The sequence below is a fragment of the Castor canadensis genome, chromosome X, assembly GCF_047511655.1.
Source record: "Castor canadensis chromosome X, mCasCan1.hap1v2, whole genome shotgun sequence".
In the NCBI taxonomy this organism is placed as follows: Eukaryota; Metazoa; Chordata; class Mammalia; order Rodentia; family Castoridae; genus Castor; species Castor canadensis.
Window position 1 is genome coordinate 93,442,585 of NC_133405.1, and position 19,017 is coordinate 93,461,601.

At 38.0% G+C, this 19,017-nt stretch overlaps 1 pseudogene; it reads left to right on the plus strand.

The window, feature by feature from the left end:
* Positions 1-1,867: 1,867 nt before the first annotated feature.
* LOC109697249 (TIP41-like protein pseudogene) lies at positions 1,868-12,350 on the plus strand (annotated as a pseudogene).
* The last annotated feature ends 6,667 nt before the right edge of the window (positions 12,351-19,017 follow it).

Sequence of the window (19,017 nt, forward strand, 5' to 3'; positions counted from 1 at the left end):
TCAGTCTTTGTGTGAATATATGCTTTCATTCCTCTTGAATAAATGCCTAGGAATGTAATGGCTGGATCATATGATACACATTTGTTTACTGTTTATGCAAAACTGTTTACAAAGTCATTCTATCAGTCATGGCTCCACCATAGAAACAGAACCAGTAGGATAAATATAGTAAGAGATTTAGTACAAGTAATTGGCTTACTTAATTGTGAGGGCTGGCATGATAAGTCCAAAATCTGTAGGGCAGGAATCAGAAATAGAAAGCTGGAACTCTCAGCATGAGCTAAACCTAAGTCCACAGGCAGCATTTTTTCTTCATGGAAGTCTAAGTTCTGTTCTTAAGACCTTTCAAGAGATTGAATCAGGCTCATCTACATTATCTAGGGTAATTTTCCGTAATTAAACTGATTCTCTGCTTTATTGTCTACAAAATAACCTCACAGCAACACCTAGATTAGTGTTTGATTGAATAAGAGATTATAACTTTATCACATAAAACTATCACTGTCATTGTACCATTTTCCATTCTAATCACATCCTTGCCATCTGGTATGATTGGGCATTTTATGTTTTTGCCATTCTAGTAAGTGTGTAGTAGTATTTTGCTGTGGTTATAACTTGCAATGTCCTAACGACTAACGATGTTGAGCATTTTCTTATGTGCCTATTCACCATTTCTATATATTCTTTGGAAAAATGTCTATTTATGTCCATTGTTCATTTTACACTTGGGTTATTTTTTCCTTTCATATTGAGTTGCAAGTGTCCCTTTTACCTTTTAGATACAAGTTCCTTATCAGATAAATAATTTGCAAATATTATATAGTTATAATGTTATATAGCTTGACTTTTCCCTTTCTTGATGATACTGTTTGAAACACAAAAGTTTGCTGAAGTCCACTTAGGTACTGTTTTCATTTGTCACTTGTGGGTTTTATGTAATATTGGAGACCTCATTGCCAATCAGGAGAATGAAAAGACAACCTACAGAATGCAAGGAAACATTTGCAAACTGTCCATCTGACAAAGGATTAATGTTCAGACTATGTAAAGAACTCAAAAACTTAACAGAACCCCTAATAATTCAATTTAAAAATGGGCAAATAATCTTAATAAATATTTCACAATAGAGGGAATACAAATGGCCAAAAATGTATGAAAAAATACTCAATATCATTAGCCATTGGGGAAATGCAAATCAAAACCACAATTAGCTATAATCTCACCCCAGTAGAATGGCTAGTATCAAAAAGACAAAAAAATTGATGCTGATGAGGATGTAGAGAAAATGGAATATAATTTAGTACAGCCATTGTGGAAAACAGTTTAGAGGTTCCTCAAAAAACTAAAAATAGATCTGTCACATGATCCAGCAATCCATGATCCATCCATCCCAAGAAAATGATACCAACATACAAAGGACCTACCTGCATAACCACATTTATTGTGGCACTGTTTATAACAGCTAGGATATGAAATCAACTGAGGTGCCCATTAGCAGATGAATGGATAAATAAAATGTGATATATTTAAATAGTGGAATATTATTAATTCATAAAAAAGAATGAAATCCTGTCACTTACAGAAAAATGGATGGAACCAGAGGGCATTAAGTGAAGTAAGCCAGACACAAAGATAAATACTGTATGTTCTCTCCTATATGTGGAAACAGGAGAAGAAAGAAAGAGAAGTCAACCTGAATGTAAAATGACTGCTGGGGGCAAGGTGTAGGGAGGGGCCAGGTATGGTAATACTGAGAAACTGAGAGGCCTGGGCTAGAGGAAGGCCCATGATTTGGGGCACTGCCACTGCTCCTGCTTGCTTGTTGCATGTTGCCCTCTACCCCCATGGGTTCTGATGATCCAAGGCCATGATGATCCAAGGCTTCCACAGTAGCCATTAGGACTTCTCCTTGGGGCTCCTGGAAGCTGACAGCAGCCAAGACCCACATCACAAAGTCAGGGAATATGGAGAAGTTAGCAGATGAGTTGCATATGCCATCTCTCCCTGAAATGATGTTTGGAGACAAGGTTTTAAGAATCCAGCATGGCTCTGGCTTTGGGATTGAGTTCAGTGCTACAGATGCGTGGACATCTACCAAGGTGTAAAGTAGCTTGTGCTGAAGAGTGGTCAGAAATCAAGGCAGAGTGTGAACCCTCCAAAGAGGTTATTAAACCGTAGGATTGGACCTATACAAAATTATAAAGGAGTGTTACTTGGAGATTTCTTAAATTAAAGGATGTACCTACAGCAGATCATATAGATACAGAGAACAGATTAAATTTTTTGAAGAAGTTCTCCTGTTTGAGGATGAACTGCATGATCATGGAGTTTCAAGCCTGAGTGTGGAAATTAGAATAATGCCTTCTAACTTTTTTCTGCTGTTGTGGATTTCTCTTGAGAATTAATGGTATATTTATCAGAATGAATGACACAAAGCTTTACTATGAGGCCAACAAGACCTCTTATGTGTTAGAAAATATACATCATGAGCAAGCAAAATTACTAATTAAATCCATGCTTTACCTTCCTTCTTTGCAGAACCTAATGAAGTACCACAGTATTTACCATTAAAGGGGGTAGTTTGTGTGAATTTAATATTTCCAGAATGAATTGATGCAAATCCTTCAGAGCTCACAAGAAAGTACACCTGTGGGACAGAATGTGATATAGCATATAGTCACTGTGGAATCTGTTGGGACCCTTTGGCTATTTATAGGAGGATATTTTATTATGAGAATTAATTGAGTTGTTTATGTGCAGATTTTCTGTAGCCTTAAAGGGAAAAAATCCCAAAAGACTGATGCAGGCAGGTTCCACTCAACTGCAATTTGTACCATCTATCTTAAAATTTGTACTTCAGGTCTATAGGTTTTGGAGTCAATGTTGGATTTTTAAATTATCACAAAATGGAACCTCAGCAGTAATGATGTGTTTATGTCTCAGGAGTAGTGGGCACAATATGCGTCTATCATGAAATACCATCTTCTACTATGAAAAGATTATTTAAAGTCATCAAATGCCAATGTCTTGTGGTTTTCACAGGATTCCTTTCTGATCGTGCATGTTGATGTACTGGATCTCTGCTTTGGACTTTCTGACATTCATTTGCAGTTCTGGAAAGTTGTGACGAGTCAGTAATTAGTATCATAGTTTGATGATATTCATACACAAAAAGTTAAAATGTATTTGCTTCCTAATTTTAAATTAAATTTGAAATTTAAAGAAAGTTTTAGAGATAGAATCCAAAAAACCTTCTGTTTTGGAGAACTTAAGCTATTATGTACATGGAAACATATGAACACAGTTTATCTAGGGTATCAGAACTGTCTTTCCTCCATCTTCAGGTGCTTTTCAGCACAGGAGCTAGGGAGTACAGAAAGTGTAGGAAAGTAAATTTCAAATACATTTGGTTATTTTGATGATGACTCTTTTAAACATTTTATATTCTTTTCTGCCTTTCTAGAGGGTCTTCATAAACGAGGAAATTATATAAACACCAAGTAAGGAATTACTTGAAACGGATTTTTAAAAATAATTTTTTAAAGAACAAGGGAAAATATTACCCCTTTTATTCCGGCTTGAACTAACTGTCATATAAATTTCTAGTTGATGAGTAATTCATTAAATAAGAATATTTATGTCAGGCACTGGTGGCTCATGCCTGTAATCTTAGCTATTCAGGAAGCAGAGATCAGGAGGGTCAGGTTCAAAGCTAGCCCAGGGCAAATAGTTCACAAGAACTATTTTGAAATAAACCCATCACAAAACAGGGCTAGCAGAGTAGCAAGCTGTAAATGTGCCCGCCTAGCAAGTGTGAGGCCATGAGTTCAAACCACAAAGAATATTTAATTGAAGTATTAGCAAAGCTCTTCAGTTCCTAACCTGAAGATAAATATTAGTGAAAATATACTTGGATATTCATCGTCACTCAAGATTTGGTATATTGTTGTAAGCCAAATAGGCAGGGTGTATCTTATTAGCTAAATTTGGTCACAAACAATTTTGGTATTTGTCTGCCTTCTACATTTCTTTCAAGGTATAGAAAATCAGGATTTTGTTGTTCGGTGTATATTAAATATACCTGTACTTAATGTTTTCTCCTAGGACCAGAAAATGTATGTGTGTATTACATATAATATATAATACACATATATATTCTAATCAGCTCTCTGGTTCATTTTATTTGTCATGCAGATCTGAACAGAACAGATTCTATTCATGCAAATTATAAGAACTGAAAAACTTGTAAGAATATTTATTAGTTGGAGTTTCTGACAACACCATATCAAGTGTGCGCACACACACACACATATTTTTAAAATCTGTTGATTTAGATGTCTTAGTCCCTGCTTAGTTCTTAGATTACTATTTTGATAATCTATTGTTTTAAATTGTGGAAAATTAAAAGAATTTACTTTAATTACCTTGTATGCATGTTTTGAATCATCACATTGTTTCCCATTGATGTGTATAACTGTTATATGTTAATAATAATTAAACTAAATTAAAATAAAGCAATGTCAGAAAACAATGTATTATAGCACTCAAGCATTAATGCAGAACATAATAGCAATGCCATTCTAAAGACACTAATAGAGTCTCAACTATTTTAATGACTTAAATTAAATATACTGAATTTTGAGGACCTTCCCCTTCCAAAAACAGAACAAAACATCCAAGAAGGAGTTTGCATGGGGGAGACAAATGCATATTTTGATAATTCATTATTGAGAAATAAAACTGTTGTTATACAACAAAATAATCATTGCCTAACAGAAGGTCAGAAGACTTATTTACCCTTCCCTGTGTTTTTCTAAAGTTTTTTTTAAAGTATTACCTCTTCTATGTAAGTCTAGGATCCATTTTGAGTAGTTTTGGTGTATGGTATGTGGTAGGTGTCCACATTCTTTTGCACATGGATATTCATTTCTTCCATTATCTTTTAAAATGTATTTTATTATGGCAATAAACAAATTTTCAAGTGTACATTGCAGTATTGGTGACTGTAGGTACAATGTTGTATAGCACATCTCAAGAACTTATTCATCTTGATTGGCTGAAGTTTTATGCTCACTGATGAGTAACTTCCCATTTCACCCTCCTGTCAAGCCCTAGAAACCACCATTTTACTTTTTGATTATATGAATTTGACTGTTTTAAACCCCACCTATATGTGGAATCATGCAGTATTTGTCTTTTTGTGACTGGCTTACTTCACTTAGCAAAATGTCCTCAAGGCTCATCCATGTTTTTACATATTGCAGATGTTCCTTCTTTTTAAAGGCTGAATATTGTAGGTGTATCTATCATGTTTTCCTTATCTATCAGGTGATAGACATTTAAATTGTTTTCACATCTTGGCCATTGTGAATATTGTTGCTATAAACAAAGGCATGCCAATATCTCTTTGAGATCCTGACTCAATTCTTTTGGATATATACCCAGAATTGGGATTGCTGAATCACATGGAAGTTTCATGTTTCATCTCTTGGAGAAACTTCATACTGCTGCCTATGGTGGCTGCAACATTCTGCATTCCCACCAACAGTATACAAGTAAGTCTCTTGTTTTTTCACATCCATACCAACACTTGTATTTATTGTTTTGATAATGGCCATCTTGAGAAGTGTGTGGTGATTTCTCACTGTAGTTTTGATTTGTACTGCCCAATAGTGATTTTGAGCATTTCTTTATATCTCTGTTGAACATTTCTATGTCTTTAATAGAAACGTTAAACAGAGGTATAAAGAAAAGCTAAAAAATCTATTTGAAATGCTCAAACACTATTTGAGTCTTTAACCCATTAAAAATCATAGTACAGTTTTGTGATGTTACTGGGTTGTAGGAGTTACTTATATGTTTGAGAGATTAATTGCTTATAAGGTATATGTTTTGTAAATATTTTATCCCAATCTATAGGCTGCCATTTTTTTCTGGTGGTTGTTTTCTTAGCAGTTCACAATACTTTTAGCTTGATGGAACTCTATTTGTCTATTTTTGCTTTACTTCCTGTATCTTGGGTGTCATATTCATTAAATTATTGCTAAGGTAAATGTCATGATGCTTTCCTCCTATGTTTTCTTCTGGGAGTTTCTAGTTTCTGGTCTTTTAAATCTCTAATGCATTTTCAGTTGATTTTTGTATATGGGGTGAGATAAGGGTCTAATTTCATTCTTTTGCAGATAAATATGTACAATTTTCCCAACAACATTTACTAAAGAAACTGTCCTTTCTCCATTGTATGTTTTTGGCAACTTTGTTAAAAATCACTTGGCTGTAACTGCATGGCTTTATTTCTAGGTTCTCTACTCTGTTCTGTTGTTTTGTTGTCTGTTTTTATGGTAGTACCATGCTGCTTTGATCACTATAGATTTGTAGAAGGTTTTAAAAAATTTGACTATGATGTGCCTTAGTGTAGTTTCTTCATGTCTCTTGTGTTTGGAGCTTTATGAGATTCCTGGAACCATGGCTTTATATTTTCATTAGGCTTAGAAACTTAGGGGATATTACCCCTTCAAAAATTTTCCCTGCTTCCTCTTCTCTCTTCCATCCTTCAGGGACTCAGATTATTTGTACATTAGGCCACTTAAAGTTGTCCCAGACCTTAATCATGCTTTGTTCATTTTTGAGGAAACTTTTCTTTTCTCTTTGTGTTTCATTTTGTCTTAAGTTGAATATTATTCTCCCTGCAATGTTTAATCTGCTATCAATGCCATTTAATATTTTCCATGTTACATATAATAGTTATCACTTCTAGAATTTCATTTTGGATATTTTGTATACTGTACATGTCTCTGATTAATTTTTGATCATATGAAATATAGTTATGATAGTGATTTTAATGTCTTTGTATGTTAATTTTAACATTTGTATCAATTCTACATCAGTTTTCATTGATTAATACTTCTCATTATCTGTCATATGCTCTTTCTTTGTATGCTTGATAATTATTGTAAAATTACCTGTTGAGTGCTGGCATTTTTTATCCTTATAAATATTATTCATCTTTATTCTGGGACAAAGTTAAGTTAGTAAGGAAATGTGGAGCAGTTCTCAATCGATCTGGGACTAATTATTCTCTGATACTGAGCCAAGTTCCTTCTGTTCTCTAACCAATGTCCCATGGATCATAAGGTTTTTCATTCTAGCTGAAGGGAACAGTCTTTTCCACTCTGACTGAATATCAAGTATTCTTCTCTGTAATCTTTTGTGGTAGTTCTTCACTTGATCTCTAGTAGCTTCCTCACATACATGCACTAATCAGTAATCAATCAAATACTTAAGAAGAACCCCCTGTAGATCTCTGGAATTCATACTCTGTGCAGCAATCTTAGGTCCTTCCCCGTTGCAATAATTCCTGCATTGGTCTTCTCAACTCTTAGCTACATCTTCTCAACTTTGGGATCCTGTGGGCTCCACCTAAGCTCTACCCGCCTATATTTCAAGACAGCAAGATTCAGCAATTGTAAATCTTGCCTCATTTGTTTCTATTTTTGATGGATACTAGTCCTTTGCTTCCTGATATCTGGCATCTTCAAACCTGCTGTTCCTTATGTTTTGACCTTTTGGGGTTTTCTTTCAGGTAATTAAGTATATCAAATTATTATTTCTCCATTTTTCCCAGAAGCAATATCACAATTATCCTTAAATTCTTATGTTATAAATGGCAACCCGCCTGGCCCCTTCTTAAAAATAAAAACCAGAGGAGAGGACAGAAACAATCCTATAGGGATAAAACAACAAATACTTCTGAAAGGAAGGAAGCCCAGGGAATGCATGTGAGCAGGCGCCACAGAGTATGGGGGCTCAGTTTGCCCCTAAGCTTCCTGACAGCTGGAGCAGGAAGGAGGGGTAGAGGAGCAGAATTCCCATTCCCCGTTCTTTGGTAAAAAAGAGGCACAGAGACATTTCCAAAAGGACACTTGTCATGGACTGAAATTCCAGAAGAGTTGATCTTGTGGCCAGCTCAGCAAACATCCGGGACCAGAAAGCCATCAGTGATTTCATGAGATGCTAAAAGGCTTATTCACACACATGATGCTGGAGTCAGAAGCAGGGGAGAGAAAAGACATGAAATTCTATCACAGAGGAGAGTCTTGCAGGACTGCCACTTCCCACAGTGGCAAGGGGGATGGGAGAGACCCAAGCCCTATCTGTGTGTCTGTCCCTGTCCTAACACACAGTACATTGCCTCTGTGAGAGGAGACAAAGGCTCCCGGTGGACCTGAGGACATGACAGCCCTCCAGTGACCAGCCTTGTGTTGGGTGGGACGTGGGGCATGGTGAGGTTGTGAGTGAGGAACAGACCTCCAGAGCTGGGAGCTGAGGGCAGAGCTGGGTGTGACAGAGGGTGGCTGAGGAGCATGCACTGGCTGCAGGGTTTAGAGAGAAGCCTGACATTGGATCAGGGGGAAGGGCACAGTAGGCAGGGAGAGCAGCATGTGGAGGTAAGGGCTCCACTTCTCACGCTCCCCAAGCATTGCCCCTTTGGATTTTCCTCGATTTTTAAAATCAATACATAAAAACATAAAAATTGTATATATTAATGAGATATCATGTAACGTTTCATTACATTTATTCATTGTTTAATGTTTAATCAGTCTAAACATATCCATCTCCTCAAACATTCATTATTTTTTCATAGTGAAAACTTTCTTCTGGTGTTTTGAAATGTATATTTACTATCTATAGTCATCCGACTGTACAATAGCACATCAAAACTTCTTGCTCCTATCTATCTGTAATTTCAGTCTCATTGATCAATATTCCCCTCCCCCACTCCATTTCCTGTCTTTTGTGTCTGCTGACTCCTCCATTCTTCCCCATTCTAACCCTCCCCATCCAGACAGTGAGGCTGACTAAATTGACCAAAGCTGACCCCATCTACCAGGATTGAGAGGGAGGAAGCCTATATTCATATCATCTGCCACTCATTTCTACTAGGCCAGTCTGTTTTTGCCAGCTCAGGCTTCATGGAAATCTTTATGGTGCAATACTATAAAGCCATGAGGGACACACTGAACATGTGCAAATGAGGAGACCCAGAGAAGTAGAAAGAGCATGGGTTTGGAGGTTGACAGTTGTTCTCCTATTCCATAGCTGTACAAGAGTAACTAATTTACTAGTCTCCTATGAGATCTCTAGATATTCTTTTCACAAGTGGTTGGAGCACATAGCATAAAAAGAAAGCAGATATATCCATATTCATATTACGCAAAGTGAAATTCAAGCTTAAGATAACTAAGTAGAATAAAGAAGACCATCAGTAATAACATAAGGCATATTTTCTGAAGGAATCATAACAACATAAGAGCTAAATACCTAACACTAGAACTATTAGAATGGAAAATATAAGCATATATTTATAGTAGAGATTTCAATTCTCCTATTTCAAAATGGAGCATATCTAATAGAAAAAGGAGAATAATTGAATTAACCTTTACAAATTGAATATAAATATATCTTTCAAGTGGAAGATGTTGATTTTTCTTCATAGATGCACAAAAATGTTATCAAATAATCTCTGAGCTTTCATAATCTGTCTGCACTGTGATTTGTAAATTGGAGACTCTATGATTAATGAGAATTAACCTCACACCTTCGCTGGACTAGCCATCTTTGAGAAGGCATATATGTAAACAAATAACAGTCATAAATTGGTCTAGGTGACTTGTTAGATACCAACTTATTGGAACTCAGAGAAAGGAGAAGTTAGTTTTCCCAGTGCTGAGGGTGGGGAACCAGAGATGGGGAAACAAAAGACTTAATAGGGAAGCATATATTTTGATTGAGATAAAACATAAATGGTGCTTTGATTTCTTTAGGTGAACAAGGTTCTGGGAAGGATGGTTCAATAGTACATGTGGAAACATGCAGCATATGGAAGAGCCTGAAACAGCAAGGCATGTAGGGAGAAAGCAGTTCATCCACTCAAAACTGTAGGGAGGTCCCACTTTAGAGTATACTGCCACCAGGTGGCCGGGACAGTTTTATTTTTGTGTTTGAGGTGTAAGTGTGATTAGTTACCTTAGAAATGTGTTGGCTTTTCCACTTAAAACATTTCTAAACTTACCTATATCAATAGTACAAAATTGAAGCCCACCAACACAAAGGTATAAGAAATGTTACTTTCCTTTCTTTCTAACACTTTTCTTTTACCATCACCATACACTGGGTGGTGGAAAAGTATTTTCAGCCATTTAGTGATCCCTTCACTCTTGACCTTCTCCTGTTCACCAGAGTTGTATTTAAAATCTAGAGAGGAAATACAGAGTTGGGCCTTTAATATTTGGTGATCATATATATCAATGCTGGCATCACCGTGATATGTTCTTCTTATGTGGCCTTTGGTCATTTGTCCATGCTTGCCAATGGGTGTACTTCCTTGTTCTGATCATAGAACTACTTCAGTTTTCTTGCCTAGGAAATGTGTCATTGTTTCTATGCTGCTCTGGACTACAGGAAATTATGAGTTATTTTATTTGCTTAAATATTATATAGACATTTTCTTCATTCTTGTAAAACATGACGCAACAGGGAACTCTGAGTCCTAGCTAGGTGAGGTGGGAACCTCACCTGCCCAGGTAAAGGATGGGGGGAGGTGTTGCTGAGGAACTGGTATAAGCTTGGGCTGTTTTGGGTGGAGGATTTCTTAAGTCCATGGAGGGAACTAAAATTACTGGCCTGAGGACAGAGGAGGAGAATATAATATATTTATCTTCAGAGCAATGAGCCATTTTTACATTCAGACTGTTTATTATTTATATAAAGGGTGCCAGTTTCCTTATAGTCCTTGACCCACATGCTAAAAAAAAAAAGAATGCCATCAAAACAAAAGGGACCAGATGACTACAACACAAACTTAGGAGCCAATTCTAGAATTTGGCTAAATAGTTTTATATTTTGCAGCTCTATTCTGAATGGGAAAGGAAGTCTGAGAACCTTATCAGAACCCAGGAAGCAACGAAGAATTACCTCATGACAACCTCTTAGAGAAGAGAACAGCCTGGCTGTTCCCAGGCTCCAATCAGGTAATGTTCTGGCAGGATCATAAAGTAACAACTACAGTTAGCAGGGCATGATGGGATACATCTGCAATCCCAACACTGGAGAGGTGGTAGTAGGAGGGTTGTGAGTTTAAGTTCAGCTTGTGCTACTGAGTGAGACCCTGTCTGAAGAAATCAAAACAGTTAATAATAATTACAGTTGAAGTCTGCCTATATGGCCAGTGTTGATATATGCAAGGTTGTCAGGTTGTCATGGCAGAGATTTTCGTCTACAGTCTTCCCATCTATATTTTCTTTCCCAAAGGAGAAGGAAGTAGTGTCCAGCCTTGTGGTCACAATGTGCTCAAGGGCAAAGAAAAGACTCAACCAGTTTCCCTGGGTAGAGCCAGCTGCTTTAGCTTTAGAGGAGCCTAGCCTCAGCAAGCCCAGCATCCCTGAGCTGAGCTAACACAGGTCCTGAGGGGTCTCCCAGCCCCCTCTCCTTCCCTCAACTGGCCCAGCCCCTAGGCTCTGCAGAGTGAGAGGTGGAGTGGGGGCAGGGGGAGTAACCAATCACCTCCAGGACAACCCCAGGCATCTGTACCTGGTACAACCAATCTCCTTTGAACAGACTGCTCAGTTGACCTCTGCTGCCTTCTCCTCTCTCTGCTCTGCCCAGCAACAGCAGAAAGGAGGTTTTAGTGGGGAGAGGAAGGCCCTGCAAACTCTCAGCCCCTGGTAGAGAATGGAACCCCAGCCTCAATCTTTAGAGGAAGGAACACATATATTGGTAACTCCTAGAGCCCAAAAACCCTGTGGCTGAATATTTATTAGAACACCCCAGTATGTTCCTGACTCTGATTTTTTTGGTGGTACTGGAGTTTGAACTCGGGGCTTCTCACTTGGGAGGCAAGTGCTCTACCATTTGAGCCACATTCCCAGCCCTTAACTCTTGTATCTTAAAAGATAGGTTAAAGAGTAGCTGAGAGAGTGAAGTCTTGAAGAACTTATATTCAAAGTTCCAATGGCTTCAACTTAGCTGTAGAGACAGGAGATTGTGATTGTAGAGGAAGACATTGAGTTTTCAGGTATAGCCTTGACTTCACCTCCTCAAGGAATCACAACCCATCTCCTCATTACTATAGTGACCTTGTCACTTAGTCTCATTTCACCACTGTGTAGCCCCAACCTGGATTTGTAATGGAGAACATGTGCTCTCAGATGATGAGATAGTCATCCAGGGACAGGTCCACTGGTTTGTTCAGTCAGCACCATCAGGTTACTGGAAACAAAAATAATCTCTTGTGCTCCAGAGATAGCTTCCAGAAAAGTACTCAGCTCCTGGGAAACAAACTGCTTGAATGAGAGCCTGGACACAAGACTAGGAAAACATCCTCCAGGCTAAAGAGGAGAAAAGGACACCAATTAAAGGTTGTGTGGACCTGGATACTATACAAGGGCATCCCAAAGACAATATTGATGGTTTGTCTATGACAGAAAGTTTCATTGTCAGGCCATGAAAGGGATATAGTATGGAAGAATCCTCAGTCAGCTTTAGCATTTACTGTGGACAAATGGGAGAGGACCAAGAGGACCTAGACTCTCTGAACAGCATTTGCTGTTCATACTGATGCTGTTTCACTGCCATCAACACACTGTCTTGACCTAAACCCCACCCACTTTAAGAAAAAGCAAAGCCAGGGCAGAGGCCAAGGTCTCTCCTTCCCTAAGGCAGCCTAAAGATCTTATGCTCTAGTCAAGAATTGTTAAGGATTTTATTACAAACACATTTGTCAAACCCTTTTTAGCTCTTTTGGAAATTGGTATGCTACCACTGTGGTACTGGGAAGAATGCACGGGCATGTTTAAAATTGACTGTAACTGGATTTGGAAACAACTCAGTTTATACAATAGACTGATATAATTTGTGAGTAAGCCAATGTATGTTTGAGTGGTTGGAACTGATACCAATAAATGAATTATAGGAAGAAGTGTGTTAAGAATAGGTAAGATTTCTCTTGCTTGTAAGAGATATTTCCAATGGGGAAAGTTCACAATTATAATAGTGGCAGAAGGATCAGTGCACAACTGGGAGCCCAACCAGCTCCCCCAGCCCAGCCATATGGTATCAACAAAATAGTATAGGATAGCAGGGAAAGGGAAGAAAGTAGGAAGGAATATCTGTCTTGTTACCAATTTCTGATCCAAACCGGGTTCCTTCTTCCTCTTGAAATCATGAACCCAATTACAAAACCCAGAGCCCTGGTGAAGGAAAGTTTATTCTTTGGCCAGAGATTAAGGAGAAACCAGGAGGAATAGCTCACAAATCAACTTCTTGTCCAAACAAAGGATGTGGGTCCTTTTAAGAGTAAGGGAAGGATTTTAGGTAATGAGTAGAATTACTCATAACTTCTTCAGGGAAAGAGCGAATAGAAGGTCCACATGGGTCCTTTGTGGCTGAAACCAGTTTTACCTGATTCCATCCTGCATCTAGTTTTACAGAAGCAGTAGGGGTCCCAGATGTCTGTGTGTCTGGCAAGCTGAGTATCTTGTCTGAAACAAAATACACTAGTTAACAAAGGGATTGTCTCTCAGGGTTTGAGAGGGTGTTTGCCTGATGACTGTAAACAGAGGTGCTTAAGAAAATGATTCCACAGGTATGCAGGATACTCTTTCCAGTTGGGCCAATCATTTTTAAGGAGCCTTTAAGCTACAAGTGTCAGTGATTGACAAGTATGCAGACTGATGCCAGTGATAAAAAGATGTGGCCAATAGGCAATGGTGTTTCCTGGGGTTTTGGACATAGCACTTGCTTGACATGACTCCCTGGTATACCCCATTTGACAGACTGCCACTGATTGCTATTGAGAACTGGTGGACTCTAAGAAACTAACAAAGCAACAGTCAGCATTATGTCACCTTGACATACTACCATGAGATGGGTCAGAAATGAGAACACTAACAAAGTGGTTGTGTTTCCCAACAAACAATTAAGTGGAAGTGGATATCCAGGAAAAAGTAAACTTTTTTTCACAGTTACATGAAAAAAGTGGCTGGTCATGCTCCAGATGAGATGGTCTTAGATGTGTAATCTGTGGTAGCACTTGGGGCTTCTCAGGTGCTTCAGTACACCAAGATTCCTGAGGATGCTAGAGCCTGGTTCACAGGTAGATCAGCTGATCTACCAATGGGATATATTGGGAGCGCCACTTCTGTGCAGCCCCAAGAAAACTGTGTACTACAAGTGTGCATAGAAAAGGGACATCTATTCAATAGCATATTTCCATGGTGTGTACCTTGGAAATTGCACCCTGTTACCCTTTCACTGACTCATGGGCAGGAGCCAAGAGTCTATCAGTGTAGTGTCTGGCAGTAGGATGACTGGATGATCAAGACTCAGACATTATTGCAGGAAATTGCACAAGACCACAATCTCTGTTTGCAACCCACATGGAACCCGTATGGTTGAGCATCAAGGGCAATAGCAAGATAATCAAAACTGTGCTGCTATAAAAGGATTCCTGGACCCAGTATCCACCTGGATAGTGCATCACTCAAGATATGGTAATCTGGCTGGAACAAAAAGACCAAAAAGCAAAAAACGAGACCTAGTGGTTTCAGAACCCTGGCAAATGTGTTCAGATTTAAAGTTATATAATCAAGTGGCAAAGGAAGCTTTGGGGCATGTAGACAGAGATGCCAGACCTGGCCAGTCCTCTTGAGGTTTCTGCTGGACACTGAGTTCCATAAACTAATTTCCAGGTATGGCATAGCCATCCACATCTACTTAGCAAATAGAGGCTACACTATTCAATGACTCTTAAATGACTATGTTATATATTTGGATTTTCTGAACACAGCTAGTCAGACATTGGTGTTTTCTTTTTTTTTTTTTCATTTTTCTTTTATTATTCATATGTGCATACAAGGCTTGGTTTATTTATCCCCCTGCCCCCACCCCCTCCCTTACCACCCACTCCACCCCCTCCCGCTCCCCCCCTCAATACCCAGCAGAAACTATTTTGCCCTTATCTCTAATTTTGTTGTAGAGAGAGTATAAGCAATAATAGGAAGGAACAAGGGTTTTGCTGGTTGAGGTAAGGATAGCTATACAGGGCATTGACTCACATTGATTTCCTGTGCGTGGGTGTTACCTTCTAGGTTAATTCTTTTTAATCTAACCTTTTCTCTAGTACCTGTTCCCCTTTTCCTATTGGCCTCAGTTGCTTTAAGGTATCTGCTTTAGTTTCTCTGCATTAAGGGCAACAAATGCTAGCTAGTTTTTTAGGCGTCTTACCTATCCTCACCCCTCCCTTGTGTGCTCTAGCTTTTATCATGTGCTCATTGTCCAATCCCCTTGTTGTGTTTGCCCTTGATCTAATGTCCACATATGAGGGAGAACATACGATTTTTGGTCTTTTGAGCCAGGCTAACCTCACTCAGAATGATGTTCTCCAATTCCATCCATTTACCAGCGAATGATAACATTTCGTTCTTCTTCATGGCTGCATAAAATTCCATTGTGTATAGATACCACATTTTCTTAATCCATTCGTCTGTGCTGGGGCATCTTGGCTGTTTCCATAACTTGGCTATTGTGAATAGTGCCGCAATAAACATGGATGTGCAGGTGCCTCTGGAGTAACAGTCTTTTGGGTATATCCCCAAGAGTGGTATTGCTGGATCAAATGGTAGATCGATGTCCAGCTTTTTAAGTAGCCTCCAAATTTTTTTCCAGAGTGGTTGTACTAGTCTACATTCCCACCAACAGTGTAAGAGGGTTCCTTTTTCCCCGCATCCTCGCCAACACCTGTTGTTGGTGGTGTTGCTGATGATGGCTATTCTAACAGGGGTGAGGTGGAATCTTAGTGTGGTTTTAATTTGCATTTCCTTTATTGCTAGAGATGGTGAGCATTTTTTCATGTGTTTTCTGGCCATTTGAATTTCTTCTTTTGAGAAAGTTCTGTTTAGTTCACATGCCCATTTCTTTATTGGTTCATTAGTTTTGGGAGAATTTAGTTTTTTAAGTTCCCTGTATATTCTGGTTATCAGTCCTTTGTCTGATGTATAATTGGCAAATATTTTCTCCCACTCTGTGGGTGTTCTCTTCAGTTTAGAGACCATTTCTTTTGATGAACAGAAGCTTTTTAGTTTTATGAGGTCCCATTTATCTATGCTATCTCTTAGTTGCTGTGCTGCTGGGGTTTCATTGAGAAAGTTCTTACCTATACCTACTAACTCCAGAGTATTTCCTACTCTTTCTTGTATCAACTTAAGAGTTTGGGGTCTGATATTAAGATCCTTGATCCATTTTGAGTTAATCTTGGTATAGGGTGATATACATGGATCTAGTTTCAGTTTTTTGCAGACTGCTAACCAGTTTTCCCAGCAGTTTTTATTGAAGAGGCTGCTATTTCTCCATCGTATATTTTTAGCTCCTTTGTCAAAGATAAGTTGCTCATAGTTGTGTGGCTTCATATCTGGATCCTCTATTCTGTTCCACTGGTCTTCATGTCTGTTTTTGTGCCAGTACCATGCTGTTTTTATTGTTATTGCTTTGTAATATAGTTTGAAGTCAGGTATTGTGATACCTCCTGCATTGTTCTTTTGACTGAGTATTGCCTTGGCTATTCGTGGCCTCTTGTGTTTCCATATAAATTTAACAGTAGATTTTTCAATCTCTTTGATGAATGTCATTGGAATTTTGATGGGAATTGCATTAAACATGTAGATTACTTTTGGGAGTATAGACATTTTTACTATGTTGATTCTACCAATCCATGAGCATGGGAGATCTCTCCACTTTCTATAGTCTTCCTCAATCTCTTTCTTCAGAAGTTTATAGTTTTCCTTGTAGAGGTCTTTCACGTCTTTTGTTAGGTTTACACCTAGGTATTTGATTTTTTTTTGAGGCTATTGTAAATGGAATTGTTTTCATACATTCTTTTTCCATTTGCTCATTGTTAGTGTATAGAAATGGTAATGATTTTTCTATGTTGATTTTATATCCTGCTACTTTGCTATAGCTATTGATGATGTCTAGAAGCTTCTGAGTAGAGTTTTTTGGGTCTTTAAGGTATAGGATCATGTCGTCTGCAAATAGGGATATTTTGACAGTTTCTTTACCTATTTGTATTCCTTTTATTCATTCTTCTTGCCTAATTGCTCTGGCTAGGAATTCCAGTACTATGTTGAATAGGAGTGGAGATAGTGGGCATCCTTGTCTGGTTCCTGATTTTAGAGGGAATGGTTTTAATTTTTCTCCGTTAAGTATAATGCTGGCTGTAGGTTTGTCATATATAGCTTTTATAATGTTGAGGAACTTTCCTTCTATTCCTAGTTTTCTTAGAGCTTTTATCATGAAATGATGTTGGATCTTATCAAAGGCTTTTTCTGCATCTATTGAGATGATCAAGTGGTTTTTGTCTTTGCTTCTGTTAATGTGGTTTATTACGTTTATTGATTTTCGTATGTTGAACCACCCCTGCATCCCTGGGATGAAGCCTACCTGGTCGTGGTGAATAATCTTTTTGATGTGTTGCTGAATTCGATTTGCCATTATTTTGTTGAGGATTTTTGCATCAATGTTCATTAAGGAGATTGGCCTATAGTTCTCCTTTTTGGAGGTGTCTTTGCCTGGTTTTGGGATAAGTGTAATACTGGCTTCATAAAATGTGTTTGGCAGTTTTCCTTCCCTTTCTATTTCATGGAACAGTTTAAGGAGGGTTGGTATCAGTTCTTCTTTAAAGGTCTGATAGAATTCAGCAGAGAATCCATCAGGTCCTGGACTTTTCTTTTTGGGGAGACTCTTGATTGCTGCTTCAATTTCATTTTGTGTTATAGGTCTATTCAGGTGATTAATTTCCTCTTGGTTCAGTTTTGGATGATCATATGTATCTAGAAATCTGTCCATTTCTTTTAGATTTTCAAATTTATTTGAATATAGGTTCTCAAAGTAGTCTCTGATGATTTCCTGGACTTCCATGGTGTTTGTTGTTATCTCCCCTTTTGCATTCCTGATTCTACTAATTTGGGTTTTTTCTCTCCTCATTTTAGTCAGGTTTGCCAGGGGTCTATCGATCTTGTTTATTTTTTCAAAGAACCAACTTTTTGTTTCATTAATTCTTTGTATGGTTTTTTTGGTTTCTATTTCGTTGATTTCAGCTCTTATTTTTATTATTTCTCTCCTTCTATTTGTTTTGGGATTTGCTTGTTCTTGTTTTTCTAGGAGTTTGAGATGTATCATTAGGTCATTGATTTGGGATCTTTCAATCTTTTTAATATATGCACTCATGGCTATAAACTTTCCTCTCAAGACTGCCTTAGCTGTGTCCCATAGGTTCCGGTAGGTTGTGTTTTCATTTTCATTGACTTCTAGGAACTTTTTAATTTCCTCTTTTATTGCATCGATGATCCATTCTTCATTAAGTAATGAGTTATTTAGTTTCCAGCTGTTTGCATGTTTTTTGTCTTTACTTTTGTTGTTGAGTTCTACTTTTACTGCATTGTGGTCAGATAGTATGCACGGTATTATTTCTATTTTCTTATATTTGCTGAGGCTTGCTTTGTGCCCTAGGATATGATCTATTTTGGAGAAGGTTCCATGGGCTGCTGAGAAGAATGTATATTGTGTAGAGGTTGGATGAAATGTTCTGTAGACATCTACTAGGTCCAGTTGGTCTATTGCATATTTTAGATCTTGGATTTCTTTATTGAGTTTTTGTTTGGATGACCTATCTATTGATGATAATGGAGTGTTAAAGTCTCCCACAACCACTGTGTTGGCGTTTATATATGCTTTTAGGTCTTTCAGGGTATGTTTGATGAAATTGGGTGCGTTGACATTGGGTGCGTACAGATTGATGATTATTATTTCCTTTTGGTCTATTTCCCCTTTTATTAGTATGGAATGTCCTTCTTTATCTCGTTTGATCAATGTAGGTTTGAAGTCTACTTTGTCAGAGATAAGTATTGCTACTCCTGCTTGTTTTCGGGGGCCATTGGCTTGGTAAATCTTCTTCCAGCCTTTCAT